The sequence below is a fragment of the Mesoplodon densirostris genome, chromosome X (assembly GCF_025265405.1).
Source record: "Mesoplodon densirostris isolate mMesDen1 chromosome X, mMesDen1 primary haplotype, whole genome shotgun sequence".
In the NCBI taxonomy this organism is placed as follows: Eukaryota; Metazoa; Chordata; class Mammalia; order Artiodactyla; family Ziphiidae; genus Mesoplodon; species Mesoplodon densirostris.
The window spans coordinates 130092578-130115767 of NC_082681.1; the positions used below are offsets into that span (position 1 = coordinate 130092578).

At 40.8% G+C, this 23190-nt stretch overlaps 1 protein-coding gene and 1 non-coding gene across 3 annotated transcripts in view; one reads left to right on the forward strand and one right to left on the reverse strand.

Moving 5' to 3' along the window:
- Nucleotides 1–23190, forward strand: part of MID1 (midline 1) — a 184364-nt gene that overhangs the window by 13338 nt on the left and 147836 nt on the right. The gene's annotated exons all lie outside the window — the stretch shown is intronic.
- On the reverse strand, nucleotides 21281–21353 carry TRNAK-CUU (transfer RNA lysine (anticodon CUU)). Its single transcript has one exon. It is a non-coding gene; the product is annotated as a tRNA-Lys (tRNA).

Below are 23190 nucleotides of genomic sequence, written 5' to 3' on the forward strand. Positions count from 1 at the left end.
ATGCCAGGTCTAGGACAGTGGTGTTTGACATTTTGACAGCGATAAAATTGTTGAGAGTATCACTCCAGGCAGTAGATTTGGAAGCACAGTATCAGAGATCCTCCAGTGAGGCCCCTAATGTGCCACTTCCTAGCGCTGTGACCTTGGGTTGATTCCTTAAGCCTCCCAAGTTTCCTTACCTATAAAATGGAAATGCTATTACCAACTCGTAGGGTTTATGTAATAACTAAATGAAGAATGATATATTAAAAATGAAGTGTAAAGCACTTAGAGTATTGGTTACATATCAGGCATTTCAGAAATGTTAGATTACCTTCTCTTTTGGTGGAAACAAACTAAAGGTTTCAGAGAAGTCTTGGTTTTATGGATATTTCCACCTGTTAGCCTTGGAATGAATACATACCTACCCACCCAGAGGCATGCATGTGTGGACACATGTACACACAGTGGAGTAACGTATTATATGGATGTAATGCTCTAAGGACATCTATCTCTTCAGGCAGATATCTGTGTGTGTGCATGTATATATAAAAATATCCCTGTAATGTGTGAGGAAACTAATTTGTTGCTGAAAAATATACCTTTGTAGGACAAATTCTCCTAATATGCTAAAATAGTACCAAATCTCATTGATGAGCATGATCAATCATCATTAGTTTTCATATGTTAAAATTATTCTTTTTTCTTTAAAATATTTTTACGTACTCTCTTTCATTGTTTTTTTTTTTTAATTTCTTTAATTTCTTTTATTTTTGGCCGTGTTGGGTCTTTGTTGCTGTGTGCGGGCTTTCTCTAGTTGCGGCGAGCGGGGGCTACTGTTGGTTGCGGTGTGCGGGCTTCTCATTGCGGTGACTTCTCTTGTTGCGGAGCACGGGCTCTAGGCGTGTGGGTTTCAGCAGCTGTGGCACATGGGCTCAGTCGTTGTGGCTTGTGGGGTCTAGAGTGCAGGCCCAGTAGTTGTGGTGCACGGGCTTAGTTTCTCCCCCGCATGTGGGATCTTCCTGGACCAGGGCTCGAACCTGTGTCCCCTGCATTGGCAGGCAGATTCTTAACCACTGCATCACCAGGGAAGCCCAAGAAAATTATTCTGACACTTGTTAGAACAGTAAGGAAGACTTTATTCAGGACTATTGCAGTAGCCGTAGGGGAGGGAGGTTGGACTCAACTCTGAATACAACAGAGACAGCTGGGAATTAATAGCCAAGGAGCAGGATGAGGGGATCAGTGTATGGAAAATAACTAAGAGGAGACATCAAGGGTAGGGGGATTCTTGCTAAACCAACCTAACAGGATTCTTACTGAAGACAGGCTGCAGTGATCAGATATCAAGGGTGGAGGATTACCTCTACACTGACTTAGCACAGGATTCTTGCTAACATTGGGCTGTGCAGGCACAGCCAGGACAGAGGCCAAGGTTGAGGCCTAGTCAAGAGGAGAGCTCAGAGGAGCCTGACTAAAGTTTGGTCAAGGAAAGTCTTTGTCACATAGCATCATCCAAGAAAGCTTTTCCTCTTCATCTATTTTATTCTTTAGAATGATTAAAATCTTGTACATATTACATACCTTATATTTAAAACTATCTCAGAAATGAAATTACATTTATACTCATGTTTATGTATTTATGTCCTTAAAGCAAAAATGAAATACTAAGCAGAACAGTAAATACTACAAAAGGTAGAAATGGAAAAGAATGTGTTTTACAGGGCATGGTGCCTAGAATTGCCACGACTGAGAGCTGAGACCATAAAACTGACCAACCCTACAACTGTGAACGTGGCTATTTGGATGCTCTTGTTTCCCAGGGCTCTGCTGATATAGGAATATGGTTTAAAATTTTTTTTCTATTTTAAAATAATTCTAGAGCCATAGGAAATTGCAAAACAATGTACAAGGAGGTGCTATGCACTCTTCACCCACCCCATCCCTCATCTTTAACCCCTGGCAACCAGTAATCTGATCTCCATCTCTATAATTTTGACCCTTCGAGAATATTATATAAATGTAATCATATATAAGATTGGTTTTTTTTTTCCCACTCAGCATATTTCTCTGGAGGTTCATCCAAGTTGTTGTATCTATCAGTAGTTTGATCCTTTTCATTACTGAGTAGTATTCCATGGTATGGATGTACCACAGTTGAACCATTCACCCTGTTGAAGGATATTTGGGTTGTTTCTAGTTTGGGGCTATTACAAATAAAACTGCTATGAGCATTTGTGTACAGAATTTTGTGTTACCATAAATTTCCATTTCTTTGGAATAAGTGACCATGGAGTGTAATTGCTGGGTCACGTGGTAAATACATATTTCGTTTTGTAATAAACTGCCAAACAGTTTTCCAGAGTGGCTGAATCATTGTACATACCTACCAGCACAGTATCAGTGATCCAGGGTTTCTGCATCCTCCCCAGCTTTAGTTGTTGACCCTATTTTTATTTTAGCCATTCTAGTAGGTGTATAATGGTATCTCATTTGTATTGGTTTTTAAAAGGTGAAGAAATGCTTCATAATCCCATGTAGGTGTGTTCGTATCTCCCAGGTAAAATTCTCATACCCAAATGGGCCTGTATCCCAGGTTTGGGTGCCCATCTGGGCACTGGTGATAACTACTAATCTCTTCAAATTTGTTTTTCCACATTATGGCTGAAGCTTAGTGGTTAATGGAGAAATATAACAGCCCTTGTTTCTTAAATAACTTATCCTCAGTACTTTAAAATACGAATTGAACACACAAAATTAAAATAAGACTTCATGCAAGTGTGGTTTTGTTTTACTTTGTATTGATGTTTTATCACTTACACTGGATATCATGATTATCTTAACAGATATAAAATTGGATAGATAATAAAATATCTTTTTTTTTAAATTAATTTATTTATTTGGTTGTGCCAGGTCTTAGTTGCAGCAGGCGGACTCCTTAGTTCTGACAGGCAGGCTCCTTAGTTGCGGCTCACCGGCTCCTTAGTTGTGGCATGCAAACTCTTAGTTGCGGCATGTATGTGAGATCTAGTTCCCTGACCAGGGATCAAACCTGGGCCCCCTGCATTGGGAGCGCAGAGTCCTATCCACGGGGCCACCAGGGAAGTCCCAATAAAATATCTTTATAAAATGAGTTATATCTGTATGTGCATAGAAAATTTTATTGAGAAATTGGCACAATACTGGATCTTCCTCTGACTTGTTTCTCTTAATTCTCCATTGGTAGAGGTTTTAAGGCATTTAAAAACTTTAAAACAGGCAAGAGAAAATGCAGTCTGTTTTTAAAATTTAAATTATATGGTGAAAACAATTTATTATTTATAATACTATTTTTTCCTTTAAATTATATTTACAGGGTAAAAGTCTACTTTGTTTATTATATCTTAATATATTACATAAATATATTTTTCTATTTTAGAATTAAAAGATAGTAAAAAATAATTACTGTATGAAATACTATTAGTGGTAGGTTCTTATCAGTATTAGAATTACAATATATATTTTATATATACATATAAATTACAAAGTGCCTGAGAAAAGGATAAACTATAACCTCATGTGAAAATTAAATATTCCTGTATCAGTTATACGATTTAAATTCCACTTTATTTTTCACCCTTCCCTCATTTCGTTAGTAACAGAATGTAAGTTGTTACAGTGTGTGCAAGGATTTGGATAATAGTTACCATTAATTCACAGCTATTATGGCCGTGCCTGTAAAGTATGCCATTGAGCTGTATTATAATACAATTCCCCCAGGAATGCTGAAGCCTTCCTTTCTCAGGAATAGAGATTTATAAACTGCCTGGAGATATCGCTATTTCTAGGTGAAGGTGTGTCCTGAAGTGTTCTTGTTCTTTTCTGTGCACTTATGTTCCCCACAGACTAAACTCAAGTGATGCTTAAATACAGCAACGGCTCTTGGGAGTGTATGAGTTTTAATAAGAAAATTTACCAAGAAAAATACACTGGAAAGCAGATTGACTCCCCCAAATAATAGAATACATTTGCAAATGTATTTGTTTCATAGTATGACAAATAATACTCAAAAATATTTGAAAATGCTTGACTTTATTTAAAAAGTGCCCGAAGGGCTTTGTAGATGTTGAGAGAAGACTTTAGAGGAAGAAATATTATATCCATATGAGCCATATATCTCTGTATAAAGAGGAAGCATTTATCATTCATATTTATATATATGAATATATTTTTTCTTTTTAATTCCCAATTCCTCCTTTGTTTATGGGATTATATAGAGGAATTTTTACTTCTAAAGTGAGAATACAAATTACTATATAGGCTAAAATCGCCCTTCTTGTAGGAAATGATACCAGTGTTCTTCATGTAGTATTCTTTCAGAAAGCCTCAGTGAAGTTATAACATAACTTCAGGCATCCTTCATTTAACTTCATTTAAGATCTATGTTATGGTGACTTTATGCACGCTTCCGTTTCCTACGCAATCCTTATGAGCAGAGCAAGAGGTTCATTTATTTTTGGAGTTACGTAGCAAAGCGTTGCTGGATCCAAAATAACATCTCTCTAATTTCCATTATTGCTTGACAAGCTCTATTTTAAAGGTGCAGTGTCGTGGGATAAACCTAATAATGTGACCTTGGTCCCCAATCGTGCTCTTATTTGCCTTCCCTTCTTCCTTTATATACAAGGCATGTATAAGGTGACCTTTTAGGGGTATAGTATCTTCTTACAAATAGTGATCGATATGCTGAGGTTATCACAGCAGCTGAACATTCACTCAAATCCATAAAATGTCGGTAAAGAAAAAAAAGCCTTTAATTTTTTGGCATTTCTTTTAAACACCTCTTTTTAAAAAAATTTATTTATTTCATTTATTTTTGGCTGCATTGGGTCTTCGTTGCTGCACGCGGGCTTTCTCTAGTTGCGGCGAGCGGGGGCTACTCTTTTTTGCGGTGCGCGAGCTTCTCATTGCGGTGTCTTCTCTTGTTGCGGAGCACGGGCTCTAGGCGTGCAGGCTTCTGTAGTTGTGGCGCACAGGCTCAGTAGTTGTGGCTCGCGGGCTCTAGAGCTCAGGCTCAGTAGTTGTGGCGCAACAGCTTAGTTGCTCCGTGGCACGTGGGACCTTCCCGGACCAGGGCTCGAACCCGTGTCCCCTACACTGGCAGGTGGATTCTTCACTACTGCACCACCAGGGAAGCCCCTAAACACCTCTTTGAACCTGTACAATGGAATTTTCCCCAATGCCTAGCACAAAGCTTATTATTATCTACCTGTTGAATGGATGGATTACTGAATTAATGAATGGAAAATGAATTTTTTAAATGGAACTTACTGGTTATTTGGGATAAAATGGCCCATCCATGTAATGGAACATCATCACTGCAGCTGTGGGGATTTTCAAATACTCTAGCTGGTACTAAATCTCATTGGAGCCCCTCAAGTTATAACAGGATAAGAAAGTAATATTTAATATAAGAAAAAAAATTGTCAGTCTTAAACTTGTATATAGCAGAAGCAATTCATTTTTTTTCCCTGATAACAAAGCCTTCTAAAAGCATTTTATTGTACTAGTGTACAAGAGTTTCGAGGTTTTTAATTTTGAACCAAGGGTGGAAAATGTAATATCAAGAAATGAAAAATACTTCGGATTAGTTCCAGCTGAAGGCAATGGCGTGCCACTACATTTTAAATTATTGTGTTCTTCATAATTAATGTCAAGGTAGATTCTTCCCTATGGTTCCTAATTTTCTTGTTAAAAATACCTACTGCCTTATGTTTTTTTTTTTTTTTTTTTTTTTTTTTTGCTGTACGCGGGCCTCTCACTGCTGTGGCCTCCCCCATCGCGGAGCACAGGCTCCGGACGCACAGGCCCAGCGGCCATGGCTCACGGGCCCAGCCTCTCCGCGGCATGTGGGATCTTCCCAGACCGGGGCACGAACCCGTATCCCCTGCATCGGCAGGAGGACTCTCAACCACTGCGCCACCAGGGAAGCCCCTGCCTTATGTTTTTAAATTTCAAGTTTTCTCATGGAACTCTTGTCCACTGATCATTTTAAGAATCTCTGTATAAAGAGTAAGCATTTATCATTCATATTTATATATATGAATATATTTTTTCTTTTTAATTCCCAAAGACTACTTTTGGCCTTTGCCCAAATATCTTTTCTGTTTGTTTTTTTGTTCTGTTTTGTTTTAAATTTTTTATTTTATGTTGGAGTATCGTTGATTTGCAATGTTGTGTTAATTTCAGTTGTACAGCAAAGTGATTTAGTTATACATATACCTCTTCTTTTTCAGATTCTTTTCCCACATAGGTTATTTCATAGTATTTAGTAGAGTTCCCTGTGCTATACAGTAGGTCCTTGTTGATATTCTATTTTATATATAGGAGTGTGTGTGTATGTTCATCCCAAACTCCTAATTTATCCCTCCCTCACCTTTCCCCTTTGGTAACCATAAGTCTGTTTTCTAAGTCTGTGAGACTGTTTCTGTTTTGTAAATAAGTTCAGTTGTATGATTTTTTAAGATTCCACATATAAGTGATATCATATGATATTTGTTTAAGAAAGAATATAATACTCACTATCTGGACAGGTTAAAAATCTCCAACATTTACCTATAAGTGTTAACTAACGCTGTCCTTTTCATTTGCTAAATTGCTGCCTAAATCGTTTAAAGATTATGTTTCCATTGATATTGAGACCTCATCATTATCACTTTCGAAAACATACCCCGATCTTTGGGGTTGAACCATCATAGCTGCTTTAAGCTAAAAATCTCTCCGCATGGGTGCCTGATCACAGCCTCGCCAGAGAATCTACATCCCTGCGAGTGAAAGGTCTGGTCCACCTCTTCAAACTTTATGCAGTTTGAATTCCTATAATATTACCAGCATCTAAGGGCCCCAGGAATGCTCACATGGCAGGGGGTTCTGCCGAGGTCCATTCCAATTTGGGACAGCATTTGCAGGTACAGTTTGTCCATAGGTGAAGTCTGTGTGTGTCTCCCCTGATTGCTTTTACACACATTTGGCCCTTGTACACAGCACAGAACACATGCAGTTACTCTGTTCTCTGACAGCACTTCAAAGACAAAGCTAACAAGACATTCTGGGGGCATTTTTCCAGGTTAAATATGCCCAGATGTGTTTGATTTGGACTGTATCCTTTAGGATCAAGCAATGTTCATAAGTACAAATGTCCGACAGTTAAATGATCTGTCCATGGGAAAGTCTCACCTGATTGGAGGAAAGAGGTACCATTTGGCTTCCAATACCCAGTGACCTCAAGACCAGTATTTGCAGTTCTCGCTGTCTGGATTATAGGGACTTGGCCTGGCTCACTTCAGGAATGGAAATTCTGAGTCTTTACTAGTGAGCGAGCATTAGCATGATGGCCGGCATTTAGGTACGAAGAAAAAAATCAGTCATGGGCAGGGTTTGAATTTTATTCCTTTGCTTGTCCGATACTCTATGGACATTTGCAATATCGTGTTGATGTGTATTACAGGAGTGAAAATATTAATCAAATAAAGGAGTCCTAAGATGGAAGAGAAGAAAATAGGGGGCTGATGAGTAGGAAAAGAAGCGTGTGTGAGGTATCAGGAGCTTTCTTCAGCTCTTTGGCCAGTTGAAGGCCAAATTTTATTTTGAGCACCTTAAGAAATCACATCATTTTTATATAAAAGACTAAAACTCTGGAAAATACGCACAGTGTGTTGGCAATACACTATGTAAGAGTTGACAGATCAAGCCAGTATCTAATGAAAAGTAAGCTTGTGAAGACATAGATCTGAAACTCGGGGACATGTCTTTGTTCCCCATCTAGCACAGTACTCAACATATACCAGACGCTCTACAAATATTTATTGGGTAAATGGTAGGATGAGCGTATGGAGGCTGACTGATGCCCTGAATGGCGTTGCTGAGACTCATGGGCGTCCCTTTGGCCTGTAAGAAAAGTTTGTGGGCTATTTTCCTCATTTCAAAAAACTCAAAGGATGGGCTTCCCTGGTGGCGCAGTGGTTGAGAGTCCGCCTGCCGATGCAGGGGACACGGGTTCGTGCCCCGGTCCGGGAAGATCCCACATGCCGCGGAGCGGCTGGGCCCGTGAGCCATGGCCGCTGAGCCTGCGCGTCCGGAGCCTGTGCTCCGCAACGGGAGAGGCCACAGCAGTGAGAGGCCCGCGTACCACAAAAAAAAAACCCAAAAAACAAAACAAAAAAAACTCAAAGGAAATTGGATAGTCATTACTTAAAAGTGATTATTTTCATCAGATACTTCTAAGCTGGGGGATTTGTGAAGTTACAAGTGAAGAGGTTTTTAAATATATTATGCTAAGTGAGAGAAGCCAGCCATAAAGGGCCACATATTGAATGACGTATTTATAGGAGATGTACAGAATAAGCAAATTTTATAGAAACAGAAAGTAGGTTAGTGGTTGTCAGCAGCTGGGATGAGGGGAGAATGGGGCGTGACTGCTACTGGGTGGGGCGTTTCTTTTTGGGGTGATGCCACTGTTCTGGAATTAGTGGTCATGGTTGCATATCTCTGTGAAGACACTAAAACCCGCTGAATTGTACACGTTAAGTGGTTGAGTTTGTGATATGTGAATTATATTTCAATGAAGCTGTTTTTAACAAAAATAACCACTACCATCCCCCCCCCCGTAAACAAGGGAGGGGGGATAGTAGTGGTTAAAAGGTCAGGAACCACTTGCTAATTGTTTGGTAGATTTTCTCCCGGATTTTAAAATACTCCTATTCTGTCTGTCTAAAGGGTATAAGCAGAATATTCCCACAACCATAGAGACTGGAGGTTGACCCTGCTATTGGTTACTTTCTTCCTTCTTCATTCCCCCCAAATTAAGAAAAAGTGTGTGTGTGTGTGTGTGTGTGTGTGTGTGTGTGTGTTTAAGTGTAATAAGGGCGGTAGTGCTCGGAGCTAGGTCATGAGACTTCCAGGATCTATGGACAGACCCGAACTCCTAGGGGGGCAAAGTTTTGAGCTGTTTGCACCATTCTCATACCACATAAATCTAGGCCAGGGTTCCGCAAACTTATTTGTAAAGGCCAGGTAGTAAATATTCTGGGCTTTGAGGGCCATGCCGTCTCTGTCAGAACTACTCAACTCAGCCATAAACAATCGGTAAGCAGTTGGAAGTGATTATGCTCCAAAAAAGCTTTTTGTCGACTCTGAAATTTGAATTTCATATCATTTTCCTGGGTCACAAAATATTATTCTTTTGATTTTTTTTTTTTTAACCACCTAAGAACGTAAAGACCACTTGTAGCTTGTAGGCCACAGAAAAGAAGCAGAAGGCTAGACTTGGCCTCGGCCGAAGTTGGCAGACTCCAGGGTAATGGCTTAGAAAGGTACTAGGATTAATCACCACTTAGTTGTGAAGCATGTTACATTCCTTAAGCCAGTGTACACGTTAAAGCAGCAAATAATGCCACTTGTTTGAAGGCCGAGCTATTGAGAGACTTCATTGCCTTGTTAGCGAATAAAGAAAAATCAGCAAATAGTGCCTTTTCTAAAGTGTGTTTAGGCTATAATAATGCTACCTTGTGTGGTTTTGAGATTTTTAAGTCAGGGAAGCTATGGGTATCTTGAACACAGGCCATTGAGAAGTCTGCCAAGGCCGTGAATTTAAAGTCCTGGGAGTTTTTCATTGCCCCTGGCTGCTGAATTCAAAGTTATTCATTAAGTTCACATTTTTAAAAAGAAACTATCAACAATGCTTTATACTTTATCTGCATTTGATACACTTCCAGAAGAATGGTCTTTAATTTGGCTCATGAGTGCATCCATTATTATTTTAATGACAAGTGATTTACAGAAAGAATAGCTCTTCTGCAAGTGTCCTTAAATCTGGATGTAAAAGTCCCCATGTTCCAGTCCGTGAAGGAGCAGTTGGTATGAGATGGCTCCTACAGGATGTGGCCATTAGAGATACACTGGAAGTACTTCCTGGGTGATGGGCTGGATATGCAAAAGGAAGAAAACAGTTTGAAATATGTCAGCCATCTTATATCACAGTTTTTGAGTTTATTTTCCGATTTGAGCACAAGTCAGAAGCTGAAGACCATGGAGACTTGGGGGAGGTCTGGCCCACTTCCTGCACCCCCCGCCCCCAAATAACCCTCCTTGGTTCTGTCATAGAAGTATTGAGATCTATTAATTTGAAGGAAAGTGAAACCCATATTGACTAAGATCATAAATAAGAAAATTCAGGAAAAAAATCAATTTTTGAGCTCACCACAGTTTTCTGCTTAAATTTCACTCTTTTTTTTTTTTTTTTTTTTTGCGGTACGTGGGCCTCACTGCTGTGGCCTCTCCCGTTGCGGAGCACAGGCTCCGGACGCGCAGGCTCAGCGGCCATGGCTCACAGGCCCAGCCGCTCCGCGGCATGTGGGATCTTCCCGGACCGGGGCACGAACCCGTGTCCCCTGCATCGGCAGGCGGACTCTCAACCACTGCGCCACCAGGGCAGCCCAAATTTCACTCTTTTAACTGATTTCTTTTGGTGCATAAATAAATCAAGTGCCTGCTGAGGCCATAGTTCTCAGCAGACCTTGTAGATGTGCAAGATGAATTGAACATGGGCACCATCCTCAGGGGGCTTGTGGTTTACTGAACTTCACAGGAGAACAGACAGAAATATACTAACAAATATAACAACTGCAGAACTTTCTTCCTGATCCTAAAACTCTTTTGTTGTTATTGGTCAGAGTAATGAATGCGGCATCCTAAGGTCAAATGTAATGATTTCCACATCATACCACAGTCTATTGTCAAGGCTAAAGTCTGCCTTAAAGCAGGTTAACTGTGACTTTGTTCTTGTGATAATAGAAGAGATAAAGAGATCATTTACAAAGCTACCTCCTGAAAAATTGAAAGTATTTTATGCAAGCTATTACCCAAGTTGATTTCATGGTGATATGTAACTTTTTGCATAATCCAGTTTCTGTTATATGGGCCCTCACTGTTTTTTCCCTCCTTGCAGCTTTATGAGTTAAATATTACTATTACTCTTTTACAAACGAGGAAAATGAGGCCTAGAAAGATTTAAAACATGCAGCAGGTACAAGAGGTGGTGAAATACTGTCGGCATCCACTCGTCCATCATCTGTGGGTTCAGCCAACTGCAGGTGGAAAATATTCTGAAAAAAGAAAATTCCGGAAAGTTCCAAAAAGCAAAACTTGAATGTGCCTTGCAGGCAACTATTTATGTAGCATTTACATTGTATTTGCCACTATTTACATAGCATTTGCATTGTATTCGGTATTATATGTAATCTAGAGATGACTGAAAGTATACGGAGGTTGTGCAGTAAGTTATACGCAAAAAATGGGCCATTTTATATAAGGAACTTGAGCATTTGTGGATTTTGCTACAGGGTCCTGGAACCAACCCCCACCGAGGGATGACTGTACTGAGAAAACTTCAAGTTCAGCCACGTCTGTTGCCTAATCCCCTTCTTACTCTTTGTCCCTTGGCATATGACTTAACAATCACTGCTTCTAGTTTTCCTACGGAAGATGAAGGCGTGGAAGAGTATTCTGACTTAATCCTTTGAGCAACCCATTATAGGAAAATGAAGTCATTGGGGACTTAGTGAAGTAGATAAAACATTCTAGGTGTAGGAAAAAAGTTCTAAGCAGTTAAAAGACAATTCAAGTGAAATACATCAGATGGATGCATGAGCTGGAGAAGATGCTAACTAAGCACTCAGTAAACCAGGTGGTGGAGGGTGGGAAGGCGGGTGAGCACCGAGAACTTGATACTTGATCATTAAGTGGAAGGTGATAAAAGTTTTCCTAAGGGACAGTTGATCAGGGCAGGGATCAACTGTCCCTTGCCTAAGGGACAGTTGATCCCTTAGGCAGGATTGACAATAGATTCTCAAAGGGTTGAGACGGTCAGTGAGAGTCCCAAGATTGGAAACTTTATTTGAACTGATGTCACTGACCAGGGTCTGTGACCTAGGAGACAGATATTGCCAGGATGCCACCCATTGGTATGATTGTAGAGTAGACGAAGGGAAGGTGTATTAGCTTACTATGGCTGCGTAACAAATTACCACACCCATTTGTTAGCTCATGGTTCTGTAGGTCACAAGTCTGGGTGGCCCGCTGTGTTCTCTGCTCAGGGTCTCATGAAGCTGAAATCAGGGTGTTGGCCATGCTAGGCTCTGATCTGGAGTCCCTGGGGGAGAATCTCCTGCCGAGCTCGCTCCAGTTGTTGGCAAAATTCATTTTCTTGCAGTTGGAGAAATGAACTCTCCATTTGCTTGACAGCTGTCTAACTGGGGTCCACTCTTTCTTCCTGGGGGTCACCTACGTTCCTTCTCACGTGGTCATCCATTCTCAAAGCAGCAATGGCACATTGAGTCTTTCGCACATGTAGGATCTTTCTAAATTCTTCTGCTGTCGAGTGGAAAAAGCTTTCAGCTTTTAAGGGCCCGTGTGGTCAGGTCAGGCCCATCTGAATCATCTTCCCCTAATGTCAACTGTGCTGTATAACACAACACAGTCAGAGCAGTGATAGCTCACGTTCATAGGTTCTGGGGATTAAGGCAGAATGCCACCGTTTTTTGGCATTCTGTCTCCCACAGAAAGTGATGAAGATTTTCAGCTTGGAAACGCTATGGCTTTTCCTTCCTCCCTGACACACTTGCTTTTTCTTGCAAGGAAATCTGTGTCTTTGGGCGTTCTCTCTGTGACCTCCTCCTGGGTGCGGGTGCCGTGAAACACTGGAGGACGGACAGATGGTCGGTCCATCAATTTGGGGCATCTTAAGGTTTCTGGGAAAAGACGTGTTGGAGGCCCAGACAGCACAAGAGGGCAGCACAGAGCAAGAGCTCATAAGTGTTGAAATGCAGACTCTGCCCGCCTCCACCCCCCCACCCCCACCCCCACCCCGGTCCTAGGCCTTTCAGAGATGATCTGTTCATCTGTCTTCAAAGCATCTTCTCACCCAACATGTGCCTCCTAATCCAGACCCCACTGAGTCTTTAGTCAGAACATGGCAGATGTAACATGAGCTGACCGTAGGCGTATCACAGAAAGTCAACTCTGTAAAGATCTGCTTCTTGGAACCTTGGTTTCTCCACCTCGGAAATGGGCTGGAATTCATTCCACGGTGAGACATTTAAAGTGGAAAAATTCATCTTTTAAATTCCAGCAATGTAAAGGGCCCCTATTTACAAGTCTGATGCTGTAGTACAGTGTTTCACCACCTCTTTTCGTTACTGATCCCCCATCGAGCCTTTTAAAACATTTTTCTCCTAATTGCCCCCTCCCAGAATAGTACAACTATATCGTATATCTATTTACGTATGTCTGTGCTTTGTCCATCAAAAGAGGAAGACTTTTTGCCACCAAGAACTAATTTTCTTTCCCCAGGGGCAATATCTCCCTCGCTTACAATGCACGTTGTAATGGGAAGAAAGAAATTGCTCATATTTTAATATTGTTAAATCTTCAGTTTACATGGTCTGTTTGATTTGGCAAGTGGCAGTAATACTTCAGTTGTACTAAAAGGTACTTAAGATTAGTGTTGAGGAATCAGAAGGGTCTGTGAACATGAAAAATCACCCAATATTTTATATTTAATGTACCAACTTGCAAAATCAAATGTGAGGTCTGATCCCATTTTTGCAGGTAAGATGTATAGAAAAATGGCTGGGAAGATCGATCTGCCAAATGTTGCTTCTTAGTGGTTAGATTCTCTTCCAGGCATTTTGCTTTGGGGAAATTTTATAAATGAATCCATGTTATAATTGTGTCAAGAAAAGTACTATTAGAAGGGTAATCCATTCTCTTTTTTTGGCCTTCAACATTTAGGATGAATAGGCAGTGTAAACGCAATCATTCACATGTAGCAGAAGGAGAAATTTTTTGCATGGTCCATTCATGACTCCTTTAGATCTCAAGAGGGCCTCATGCCTCCAAGTTTATTGTTGCATTCTTCTTAATTCTGCTTGAATGCATGTATATTATTTTCTGCAAAGAAATACCACCTACTAGAGAGTGTTTCTTCTCTTCTCGTGAGGTTTTGGTGTCCCCAGAGCCCCCTTAGTCCTGTTTATTTTGGATATTTCAGGACTTACTGTAGGATTTAACTGTGGTGAGTTTTTAAGCCCTCTTTTTAAATTCATCAACTGCCTCTAATCTTAGAAAAACGTCAGGTTCCACTTTAGAGAGGTTTGGGAACTTGACATTTTGTAGCCCGGTTGGGGTATGCACTGCTTCCATTCTGAGCACCTTGTTCCAATTTACGTCAGAGGGAATTATGTACAGGTCAGGGCTGAGAGCAGGTTATAATGAATGGGATGGACAAGTGGATTTTTAGTGTTTCATAAAATAAAATGGAAATCACATGTGCTTAGAACAGTTGTGTGTTTTTAAATATTTACACTTATTCTAGTAAACATTAATTATAACTGATATATTTCTCCTGTGAACTTGCTAACTGGGAGGTCACAGCCAGTGTTCACTGAGTAGGAAGGGTGGATGACAAGCTGGTTATATATTAAAAAAGAAAGTACTTGGGGAGATACTGGTGCGTGAACTCGTGGAAGTAATTCAGTGTTAGGTTTTTGTCCTAATTTTCTCTCATGTTTAAAGCACCGACTTGCCAATATGATCCAGATGTCAGTCCTTCTAAGGGAGACTGGGGAGTGCCTAGCTTGTGAAATTCCTGACTGGCTCCTGGTGAAGACGCATGACCATTGCTTAAGTATTACTCGTCTTTTATTAAAGTTCAGAAGTAGTTGAAGCCCTACCCGAACTTACAGCATCCAAATTTTCTTTACATTTGTACATCAGAAACTTCCGACTCCAGCCGTGTGGTCTGGGGCAAGATGCCTTATTTCTGAGCCTCAGTTTCACCATCTGCAGAATGGGGGAAATGATACCGACTATTTAGGGATCAGGTAGGGATTAGAGACAATTTATATAAAGTATTCCACAAATTGCTGGTATTTAAAAAAGAATGTCAGCAATGGGTATATGAAGGAATGGTTGAAAAGAGGAAACTCAAAGGAAACCTCACGGAAATTGCATTACCTGTCAACCATTTGGGTGTTAGGTATATTAATGCATTCTTTATTATTGTCTGGAAGTCTCCAGCTCCCCCAAATAAATATTATTTCCATTAAGTTAATTCCTTTTACAGATATTCTTTGTTTTGTGCAGGGAAGAATCAATACAAGGACCCTGTCTATTAGGGTATAGTAGTTAACTTAGTAATGCCGCATGAGACCTTTTTGCCCCTTTCTAAGGAAGCCGTTTAAGTATTTAATGAAAGAGCAGCTTCGCATCGAGTTAGTGGGTAACAGTCTACAGGACTTCCTGACGCTGCTTCTAAAAATGAGCTGGAAGCGTGTTTGGCGGTTCTCAGTGCGATGGGGCTACGTGCCCAGACCCTTGGACGTCATATCAACCCAGTCAACGTGGAAATCTCTGTGGTGACAGATGTTGGAGCCGAATTGCCCTCGGGTCCCTTAACACTGCTTTTGAGTCTCCCAGTTTAGAAAGTCTCTGCAGAACTCTCCAAGGTTTTAGGTCTATTGTATCCCTTGAGGGGCCTTTAGGAAAAAAAAGTGCCTATGTTTTGGGTGTTGTTACCCTTCTTGAAGGCAAGACTTTGTGAAAAGATACTGAGAGAAGACAGTATACATAGAAGGCAAAATGAGCAAGAAGAAAACTCCATTGATCATGGGCAAGGTCTCCACTGAGTTTTAGCTTAAGATCTATTGATAAAATATATATACTCAGTACACATATCCTCAGTATATACTCAATATATTTGTGCCAAAGATATATTAGTTGGTAAAATTAATACATAAATGGGTATATTTATGCCTTACAATAAATTTCTATTTTTCGGGTATAACGACTGTACCATTTTCAAAATTCTGCCACTAAATTTTGGCATCATTGTTCCATCAATAGCTATAAGGAGATGTTTTGTAGGTCCATAAGTGAGATATGGCTGATCCCTTCAGCTTCATTCAGTCCTCTATGGAAATCTTTATAAAAATCCTTCTGTGTGCCCAGTAGCTAACAGAGTTCCTGACAAATAATAGGATGTCAGTATACTTTAGATTTTGCCTAGTGCTGCTTTGAGGATGAGTGCATGGCAACACCCCTCCCTTCCCCCCAAAAAAAGCGGTGTGAGGGGAGGGGGAGGGAGGAAGGGGGGAGGGACAGGAGCCCCGGTCTTATCTTCCCACACACACTGGAAGGTATTTGGCATTGGAAATGATCTTAGCTGACATTTTCCAATCTCCTACCCGATGCAGGAATTCCTTCTATGGTAATCTTCACCAAAGGGCAGCAAGCCTGATGTAACAGTAGAGGTCTCTTTCTGTTGGGCAGTGATTTGGTTCAATATGGTGTCATTATTTGTAGCTTGAGGTGGCACGGTGTAAAGTTCTGAGGGAAATTGGACCGTGGAGCCTAAGTGAGGCCTGGACTGGTGGTGACCACATTGTGGAAGGCCATTTGGGACCAGTTTTGAGCCGCCATTATGTTCCATTATGAAACCTAAATCCTACAGCTTTCTCAGTGAGGTTAAATATATACATCAAAGGAATTTACATGGCCTTTAATTTGTGTTAATAAAATTGATTGCAAGTACTATATTAAAATTATTTTTTAAAATATTTATTTATCTCTTTGGCCACTCTGGGTCTCAGTTGCGGCATGCAGGATCTTTAGCTGTGGCATGCGGGATCTAGTTCCCTGACCAGGGATCAAACCTGGGCCCCCTGCATTGGGAGTGTGGAGTCTTAACTACTTGACCACCAGGGAGGTCCCTAAAATTATTTTTTTAAAGAAGAGTGGATATGTGTATATGTATAACTGATTCACTTTGCTGTATACTTTAACACAACATTGTAAATCAACTATATTCCAATACAATTTTTTTAAAAATTAAAAAAATATATTTTTTATACTTATTGGACATCAGGTAGAGAAGGAGTTTTTGTCAGTTTCCTTTAGCACGAAATCATGCAAAAACCTCAAGTTACCTGAATTTTGCCAAAATAATTAAATCTGTCTATTAACCACAGTTTTCTATGTTATACTTTTCCAAGAGATCCAAGGGGAAAAGGTGATATTTTGGATTAATGTGAAAATCGATTGTCATGGATACAAATATACATTCAACTCAATCTCTTAAATCTTCTGTATTTATGATTAAAGGGAAAAAAAGGTCTTTTTATAATGATGATCTCAAGGAACAATAAAACTTGGAATTACCTAAGAATCTTTCAATTAGATCTAGTATATGGTTGGTAGTTATGCAACTAAAGTGGACTCAAGCATTTTAGGAATGCTTCAACAGGGATTTATTTTAAAAAAAGGTTTCTATTTGGAGTTCAGTTAACCAGAAAATTAAATTAACCAGAACTCTTCTATTTCCAGAGAATTTCAATTAATTGAAGTTTGACTGTACTTTTATTGTAGTCTTAGTTCCCACGCACAAGTGAATTCCATTTTCTTTTAATTTATTTCATTGAAGTATAGTTGATTTACAATGTTGTGTTAATTTCTGCTGTACAACAATTGTTATACATGTATATATACATTCTTTTTCATATTCTTTTCCATTATGGTTTATCACATGATACTGAATATAGTTCCCAGTGCTATACAGTAGGACCTTGTTGTTTATCCATTGTATATATAATAGTTTGCATCTTCCATTTTCTGACTTATTTCTTGAAGAGTGCTTAAGGACAGTGAACACCTGAAATGAGCAGGGCAGCGGTGGCTTTTTGGTTTTGGTTTATTACTATATATCGATCTACATTGATACATAACTATACATCTATGCATCTATAGAGAAATAGAGCTCCCTGGCAGTGCCATTTATGTTTAAAGAAATATGAGTAGATAATGCTTTCACTATGATTTGACTTCCATCTTTCTCTCTCAAGTATACTTTTCCCTGTTCAAACCTGCCATTTAGCACTGAGGAGTGTTTTCCTAGAGATAGAACAATGTTTTCTTCTCTGTTTCTTAAAGTAGTGCACAGAAGGAAACGGCATCGTGGTAAAAAGAATTTATAAGTGAAATTATAATGTTCTGCTAAAGATAACCAGGAAGTGAGAAGCAAAAACCCTCAAGTAGCAGAGAGGCCAGATGGTCTTTTTTTTTTTTTTTTTTTTTTTAATGCAGTCACTAAGCAGGAAATTCTGCTTGATTAAGAAGACGCTGGTCTTGATTTTCATTCACTAGTTTTGAGGTCTTTTTTTTTTTTAATGGGTATACGTATACACATACAAAACACACAGTTTTCATTCAGCCAGTTGATCGTTTGTGCCATTGTCAACAAGATTCCGCTGATGAGAATGCTAAGTCTTAATGATAAAGAAGGGAAATGGGTTCCCAAGCCTCAGCTCTGAAAGAACTTGGAATCGGCCCACTCCGCCCCAAACGCTTCATCGTTACCATCTCCATCAAATTGTTGTAGGGTCTGGTGTTTTGTTTTGTTTTCTTTTACTAACCCAGAATGACAAAAGCTGTGTAACACAGTGGCTAAGTAGGGTTTTGTGAGTTACAGGGTAGACTCGGGAGAAAATAGAGGTTTTGGAGTTCAACACTCCAGGGGGCTAATGTGCATCAAGGAGCCGAGTTTAATCCTCGGAGCTGCCAGTCAGGATCTTGATGAAGAAGCACCCATGCAAAGAATGCTTCTGGATGCTGATAGGCTGGGGCGGGCACGGGGCGCCGAGCACCCCTCTTTGGACCGTGATGTTTTGGCCGTTGATGTTGGGCGGAGGTTGCCTGGCAGTGGCTCAGACACAAAGCTCCCTTCTGGGAAGTCACACTACCCTTGTCTTACACCTTTTGCCCAGCACCCCGGGAGTGAGCGATTTCTCAGTCTGTATTCTAAAGAAGAAAATGAATAGAGTTATGAAACGGAATATTTGCATCCATGTATGAGGGAGAGTCACTTGGAGGAATTTGTAATGGAAACAATAGATGTAGACAATGGGCAGAATTGTTTGGAGCCAAGCCCTGAGTCTAGTGGATGTTGATTTAAGTAAGGACAAGCTAAAGAAACTACGTGACAAGGGATAACCCAGCAGTCCTTACCGTAAAGATGATAAATCAGACATTAAAACTTGGTTTTGATTTATTATCAAAATAAATATATTTCCACTTGAAGATAGCTTAGCTACCTGGAAAGGTCACTGTTCTCAAAGCTGGACATTTTTTTTCAGAAGTGAATTTTTAAGCCCTAGATTGCATCTCAAGTACTGAGTCCTTTGAATGTCGCCTTTCCTTATATTCAAAAAGCCAGCTTCTTACAGAATTTGATCCAATGAAAGGATGAAATGTACAAGATGAAATGCACACTTATTAGCTTACAATGAACTTTTTTTTCTTTAAGATTCACATAATCCTATACCACAAACAAACAAGACCCTAAGATCATGCCATTTGACATTAATTCCAAGGTAATATTCTGATTTCCTGTTTTATAAATTACACTTATATTTACATTTATAACACCTCTCAAAAATATAACAAGGACACATTTTGATAATGCAAGAAGAATCTCAGAGTTTAGCCTGCCTTGAGAGAATTTTTTTTTAAGTCATTAGAAGAAGGCTTATAGCATTTACGGGATTTGTTTTCATATGGATCACAAATATGTATATGTGTTACATATTTCTTTTTGCAGAATTATCAGGACTTCAAAGAAACAGTTTAAAGCTCGGCTTTTAGGCCAGAAAGCCTTTGGCTTGGGGATACGTCACTCTCTGAGAATTGTTTGCTTTATAGCTCGCCACTCCATCCTCACCTTCTTGTATGTTTCGGTGTGGAGTGGTTGATAGCCTCCACTCAGACTTCCCCAGACCCTTGCCTTGGCCTCTGCTGTAGCTACAGTAGCAACTCTTTATTCTCGCATGACAGTTCCCTCTGTGGTGTCTCTAGCCTTCTAGCCTCTTCTTGAAGAGATGGGGTCTAAGGATCATGATCTGGCGGCTCTTCCAGTTCTACCTAGCCAGTGAATTGCTTTCTGTTGAGATACCTTTTGTTAGTGCTCTTATTGGCAGTAAGACCCCAACAGGGCTCTCAGGCATTGGGACCTTCTAGTATTACCTCATCTTTGATCCTCCAGTCATGAAGCCCTGGCTGTTCCTTTCCCCTGTGCTGTTTCCTCACTTCTTTCCCTTTCTTTTCTGAAATGTCTTCTCCTAGAGAGACAAAAACAGGGAAGTCCAGAGAAAAGCAATGACTCTTGAAGTGCCTCACTTAATTTCCTTCACACCCTTCCCTGTAACCTTAACTGCATGTCCATGGTTCCTTTCAACTTGGTTTAACTTCCTGCCACGAAACACCCAGACATTCAGGGAATTCTAATTACCATACATAATGCCTATTTTCTTGGGTCCACTGTGTGACTGTGGCTTTTCTCTCTCCAACTGCATTGATCAAGTAAACAGAGGGGTCACCGATTTCCAATAATTCTTCACTTTGTGTTTTCATGTTAGAAATAGTCCAAGTTGGATTTTAATGTCCTTGAAAAAGAAATCATTCCTTAAGGAAATCTGAAACTAAATATTTAACAACTTGGGAAATTAAATCACAAGTCTCTGCTCAAACGCTGGAAAGTTTTATCCTGGAATTAAGATGTTCTCTGCTTGTTTATGGGCAGGGGAAAAAGCCAAAATAGCAGCAAAGCCTACACAGGTCAGAGTAGAAGAATCTTCCTAGCTAGAGCAGACCTGCAGTCACCCCTCTGCCTTCTACCAAGTCATCCTTTCTGTTTCTTTCATTTTATGTATGGTTCTTTGAAATTATCATATTTTCTCGCCCATTTTCTGGTCCATTTTCTGTTTCTCTCGTTAAAATGTAAGCTCTCTCAGGGCAGACCTTTGCTGTCATATTCACCAGTGCATTCCTGAGGTCTCCATCAGTGCCTGGCACACAGCAAAGCCTCAGAAATACCCATTGAATGAAAAAATAATCAGAGAAGTGACTTTCTCTCTGGTTATACTCCAAAAGTCATTCTAAAAGAATTTTGTAATGCTTAAAGAAAGCCAAAGTAATGTACGTATAGGATTTCTAATGTCATAAAAGTAACAAAACTGGCTTCTTCTTCCAAACTCTTAAAATGAGTTTAGGTTAAGAGTAGCGAGAAAAGTTGAAGTTCCAGACCAGATACAGGCTGATTTGGGACGAATAAGGAAGTTATTAAGGGCTCTGTATTTGGGCAAAACCTATGGGTGGGGCGTACCTGCTCTCTACCGATTTTCCTGGTGCATCGTCAGCTGACCTTAGAGGATCTTAGTTCCCCAACCAGGGATTGAACCCGGGCCCTCGGCAGTAAGAGCGCCGAGTCCTAACCACTGGACCGCCAGGGAATTCCCTGGAACACTTTCTTTTTTCTTTTTTTCTTTTTTTTTTCTTTTTTTTTTTTCTTTTTGCGGTATGTGGGCCTCTCACTGTCGTGGCCTCTCCCGTTGCGGAGCACAGGCTCCGGATGTGCAGGCCCAGCGGCCATGGCTCACGGGCCCAGCCGCTCCGCGGCATATGGGATCCTCCCAGACCGGGGCACGAACCCGTATCCCCTGCATCGGCAGGCGGACTCTTAACCACTGCGTCACCAGGGAGGCCCTTGGAACACTTTCTTATGAGCCCCCTTACCTGTGGTCTTCCATGGTGCAGAGGTCATTCATGTCGAGTTAGCTGCCTCTGCCATCAGTGCTAGAAAGCCCAGTGGTGATCTGAATTCTAGGGACCCCTACTGGCCAGCTCTCCAGGAGGAGACGGGAGCTGTGTCTTGAGGAATGATTCTCCGTGGATCTCTCACGTTTCTGTACCCCTGGTCAGCTGAGGTACTGACTGCCTTTGTTCCAGACTATCTTTTCAAGGATGTTTGTACGGCGAACAGCCTTGGAAGATAGAGCATCTCCCTCCAGGGTAGAAAGCAGGTTCGTTGTCCATTATGATAAAGACCATGATTCTCTCTAGGGCAATTGTTGGGCTTGTTTGCTTGCAGTCCATCCTCAAAGATTCAGGTTCCCTAAGCTTGGGGCTGCTCAGCTGATGCAAACCCCTGTGTGTGCGGCATGCACCTGGGACATTTGCTCCATGGGACCTGGGGACAAGGGGAACCGACATGAACAGGAAACGCGCGCTGCTTGCTGTGCCCTGACTCAAAACGTTCTTTGTCTCTGATTCAGGAGTCTCGTGTCTCCTGCCAGCACCCCTGAAACCAGGAGGCTAACTGATTAGCTTGCAAGTAGGAGAAATCTGAAACCCTTCACTGTTCTTGATGGTCTAACATGCCCCACCCCATGCCAGGGTCCCTGAATTACCGCAAAATCAAAAATTCTGGCAAAGGATGCATATGGGAGAGGGGAGACCTTCACTGGGGAGCGGAGAACTGAAGCCTCAAGATCATGATAGGCGATCCAGTGGTAATGAATAGAGGTATATCCAAGTCTAGGAAATCGATGAGATTGCCTTTGTGAAGACCATTCTTAAAGACTAATTAACATTAATAATAGGAATTATTACTCATACTCTTCCTTCACTTAAGACACTCAGTGAACGTTATTGAACGAATAAGTGGATTTGTAGCCTTCCTGCTTCCAAACGTGGTTTGAAGAGTTTTCCAATTTAAAAAATTACAGATAATGAATTTATTGAAAGCAGAGGGGGAAGAGGTGATCCAGGACAAGAGGGGAGGAAGGATGTGAGTGCTACAGTTTCAGGCAATTTTAAGACTTTGCTTCACAACTGAATCCTCAAAGGACCCTTCAAGATGGCTCTCATTGTCACAGCTTACAGATAAGGAAGCTGTAGAAGATAGGAAGCAGATCTGTGAGTGTAAGATACATTGCGTGGCTGGCTCCTGCCCGCCTGTGCTAGGAAATGGCAGAGCCAGGGTTTGAGCTCAGGTTTATCTGGTTTTGAGGTACACGCTTCTTTGCACGACACCGCACCGATGGCCTCACCCCAAAACTAGACTGAGGACGGTTGGGGCCAACTGAGCTCAGGGCTTAACCCTGAGTTTTCTGACAACACGTCGAAGAGAAAGGCGGATGAAATGCATGATCTGAAAGACGAAAGCCTATCGGTTCATCTCTCATCTCACAGTAGAAAGAAAGGATGGGGAAAGGAAAAAAGAAGAGTAGTAGAACATAGAGAAGAGGGAAAAAGCTTGCAATTTTAGATGCAATGCAAGATAGGGTA